A 4,960-nucleotide genomic window follows, 5' to 3' on the forward strand; every position below is an offset into this window, starting at 1 on the left:
ATGAATTGGTTGTTCGCCTCCATATATTGGTTGGTCTATTCTATGAATTTGTCGAACATTTCTTCCAATTGAGGCTTCTTCTCTTGCTGTTGGTATTGCCCTTGTGGCCTGTTCTGATTTTGGTTGCTCCAAGAAAAGTTGGGGTGCTTTTTCCAGCTTGGGTTGAAGGTTTCTCCATACACATTATTCTGCTGACGTTGTCCCCATTGAGCAAAATCTGCTTGCTCTTTTTCTTGTGTCAAAATTGGACATTCTGCTATCACATGCTCAGCTCCACATTCTTCACAATTTGCCTTCTTTGTCTGCGCTGCATTAGCTGACTGGGTAATATTTTCCACCTTGTGAAATAAGGAGTCAATCTTGGCAGATAACGCTGAATACACATCCACTTCATAAACTCCTGGTGTCTTCTTTGGTACTGCTCGCTCCATGGTCCACATTGCTAAGGTTGTAGCCATTGTCTCATATAACTTCAATGCTTCATCAATTGTTTTTGTGGACAATGACCCATTAGCTGAAGAGTCGACCATGCTCTTGAAAGCTGGAAGTAGCCCTGCATAGAAATATTGGACCTGAAGTCCCTTGCTAATCCCGTGGTGTGGACACTTCCTTAGTAGATTTTTGAATCTGTACCAAGCCTCATCAAAATTTTCAGATTCACCTTGCCTGAAGATATATATGCCGTGCTTTAGCTTTGCAATCTTGGCCGGTGGGAAGAACTTAGTACAGAACTTCTGAGCTAGGTCATTCCAGGTAGTAATGCTGGCTATCGGCTGAGAATCAAGCCATTCAATCGCCTTGTCCCGCAAAGTATGTGGAAACAGTCTTAATCTTATGGCGTCGTCAGAGATTCCTTGATATCTGAAGTCCTGGCACATCTCTAAAAAGCGCGAGACATGCGTGTGCCGGTTCTCTTCAACTCTTCCATAAAATTGATGTCCGTTCTGGAACAGTTGTATCACATTTGTCCTCAACTGGAAATTTGGCTGCCCGAACGGTGGATACACAATGCTGGACTGGCTTTGAATGATTTGAGGGGTCATGAACTCTCCAACGAGCATGTTTCCTTCGTCTTCTTCCCCTCTTTCATTGGCTTGTACAACAAGATTGTGTTGTACGTTTTCCATCTAATTTCTCGCTGCTCTGTTTTCTCTCTGCCTTCTTCTGAAACTTCGTTAGATCTCTGGGTCGGCTGGAAGAAGATCTCTTTCAACAGATCTTGGCATGCACTTCTGCAATAGAATTCAATTTAAGGATTTAAGTAACTAAAATATGCACTTATGTAATAAAATTAACTAACAATAAAATAAAATGAACTAAAATAGATTAAAAATAAAAAAGTTCGAATTAGTGCTAAATTGAATAAAATTAAACGAATACTCAATCCACGGTAACAGCGCCAAAAACTTGTTCACGAAATAATTCTTTCGATTTAAAATTACCGCAAGTGTACGGTTCGTAACGAGTAATAAAGTGGATTTTTAAAAGTCCAAATATCGTCCCTCAGAGATTGAATAGTTCAATTCTATATAATCTAGCCTTAACCGAATCTAATTGAGTGAAAATATGGTCTAATTGCAAAAAACCCTAATTTCGACTAAAAACCCTAATTTCAATTGAAAACCCTAATTTTTCAATTAGAAACCCTAATTTCGAAATTTCTCTAATTAAACGACTTAAACACTTAAGTAAATGAAATTAAGCAAGTTTAAAAGCTAATTTATTAGAATGAATCAAATTAAAGTCACAAGGATCACGAATCCCCAATTGAAGTTATAAAAACCCTAATTTCATAAAATTAATGATTCGATGAAAATTTGCCAATTCAATGTTCCTAATTCTATCCAATATACTGTCTCGATATATATTAGACCTATTCTTGTACACCACCAGCCTATATCTCTATGGATGATGCAAACATACAAGAATGCATGTAGTTTTGTGAACAATTTAAGAATTACATAAAGCATAGGGGTATATCTCTATCCCCTATCGGACCATATGTTAATTTACACCTTATCGAACCTATTCCACTTCTCTCGAATGTAAGAAACAAGTCATCAATACTCACACAATCATTGGCCAATAATTGCGGAAGAAAATTAATGCATGTAAATCAATCAAATTATCCAACGAATCTTTATATCAAGTTCATGAAATATAGAATTAAAATAACAAACAACGGTTCATCGATCACCTAGTAATTAAAACCCTAGCCTAGAATATTCATAATTACAGAAAACAAAACGAAATTAATGAATAGAAGGAAAAACACCTATATGAAAGTTCTTGAAATCTGAAATCTTGAATAAAACCTTGAAACCCCTTTGAATACTTGTGAAATCGGCTTCAAATTCATGTTCCTTGCCTCCAAAAGTTGTATCCTTCTTCTCCCTGGACGTTCTGCCCTATTTCTGATGAATTTTGGCTTTTATATCATGTCCTCACGGAGCCCCGAAAGAGTTTCAATTAAAAATGGGAAGTTAGATTTTGTTTCTAAAATAAGGCCATGTAGCCGCATGGTTCTATTTTTCAGCTCAATTGAAACCCTGCTAGACCCTGTGCGGCCGAAAGGAATTATAACCATGCGGCCGCATGGTTATAAAAATTTTATCATAACTTTCTCTCCCGATCTCCGATTGAAGTGATTAAAAATGAATTGGGAAGAAAACTCAAAGATATACACTTTCGATAGAAATAGACTTCCTCAAATTCTGATGTTTACTATGCCAAAAATGGATCTCAAGTAGAGACTCAAAATCACGAGCATAACTTTTTAGCCTGAAATTTGATACTTGATAATACTTCGACCATATTTCACCTCTTGACTCCTTTCCTCATCTGATTGACCTTTAACACTCTTGAATCTTCATTCCATTTCCCATCTCATCTATGGATTATTTGCAACTTGGTCCTCGAAATATCGCTTTGTTCCATTTTGGTCCTTTTTTGGCTCTTTTCTTCTAAATTCCATCTTTTCCATAGAAACACCTACACAGCATGAATTTAACAAGATTAAGTCATAATTCAACTACTTTGTCCATGTTTAAGTCATGTTTGTGAGTAAAAACACACTTATCACTTACCGATTGAACTTTGTTATTTGTACACTGATTTTTGACACATTGTTTGACACTTGCATTGTTGTCAAGAGTCAAATGGATGGGAAAATAGTTTGAAATTTAAACTATCAAATAGGGTAATGTCACGTGGTAAAGTGCAAACTAAAGTGTACACCATAGTGTACATGTAGCACGCAATGTGATTTCTGCCCAGTGCTCTGAATGTCAAAGTGAAGAAATTCAACCAAGCGCGGGTAAACGGCGGGAGTAACTATGACTCTCTTAAGGTAGCCAAATGCCTCGTCATCTAATTAGTGACGCGCATGAATGGATTAACGAGATTCCCACTGTCCCTGTCTACTATCCAGCGAAACCACAGCCAAGGGAGCAAGGTTCTTACCGATTGATCTTTGTTATTTCTACACTGATTTTTGACACGCTATTTAACACTTGCATTGTTGTCAAGAGTCATTTGGATGGGAAAACTATTTGAAATTTTAACTGTCAAACAGGCTAATGTCACGTGGCAGAGTGCAAACTAATGTGTACACCATAGTGGATATGTAGCAAGGTCCTTACCGATTGAACTTTGCTATTTGTGCACTGATTTTTTACATGTTGTTTGACACTTGCGTTGCTGTCGATAGTCAATTGGATAGGAAAACTTTTTGAAATTTAAACTGTCGAACAGGGCAATGTCACGTGCCAAAGTGCAAACTAAAGTGTACACCATAGTGTAAATATAGCAAGGTCCTAACCGATTGAACTTTGTTATTTGTACATTGATTTTTGACATGTAGTTTGACACTTGCATTGTTGTCAAGTGTCATTTGGATGGGAAAACTATTTGAAATTTAAACTGTCCAACATTGTAATGTTATTTGGCAGAGTGTAAACTAAAGTGTACACCTTAGTGTACATGTCGCAAGGTTCTTACTGATTGAACTTTACTATTTGTACACTGATTTTTTACACGTTGTTTGACACTTGCATTGTGATCAAGAGTCAATTGGATGGGAAAACTGTTTGAAATTTAAACTGTCAAATAGGGTAATGTCACGTGGCAAAGTGTAAACAAAAGTGTACACCATTGTATACCTATAGCAAAGTCATTAACGATTTAACTTTGCTATTTGTACACTGATTTTTGACACGCAGTTTGACACTTGTATTGTTGTCCAGTGTCATTTGGATGGGAAAATTATTTGATATTGAAATTGTCCAGCAGGGTAATGTCACGTGGAAGAGTGTAAACTAAAGTGTACACCATAGTGTACATGTCGTAAGGTTCTTACCGATTGAATTTTGCTATTTGTACACTGATTTTTGACACGTAGTTTGATACTTGCATTGTTGTCAAGTGTCATTTGGATGGAAAAACTATTTGAAATTTAAATTGTCCAACAGGTTAGTGTAACATGGCAGAGTGTAAACTAAAGTGTACATGACAGTGTACATGTAGCAAGATCCTTACCGATTGAACTTTGCTATTTGTACACTGATTTTTGACACGCAGTTTGACACTTGTATTGTTGTCCAGTGTCATTTGGATGTGAAAATTATTTGATATTGAAATTGTCCAGCAGGGTAATGTCACGTGGAAAAGTGTAAACTAAAGTGTACACCATAGTGTACATGTCGTAAGGTTCTTACCGATTGAATTTTGCTATTTGTACACTGATTTTTGACACGTAGTTTGATACTTGCATTGTTGTCAAGTGTCATTTGGATGGGAAAACTATTTGAAATTTAAATTGTCCAACAGGTTAGTGTAACGTGGCAGAGTCTAAACTAAAGTGTACATGACAGTGTACATGTAGCAAGATCCTTACCGATTGAACTTTGCTATTTGTACACTGATTTTTGACACGTAGTTTGACACTTGCATTGTTGTCAAG

The sequence above is a fragment of the Olea europaea genome, unplaced genomic scaffold, assembly GCF_002742605.1.
Source record: "Olea europaea var. sylvestris unplaced genomic scaffold, O_europaea_v1 scaffold395, whole genome shotgun sequence".
Lineage (NCBI taxonomy): Eukaryota > Viridiplantae > Streptophyta > Magnoliopsida > Lamiales > Oleaceae > Olea > Olea europaea.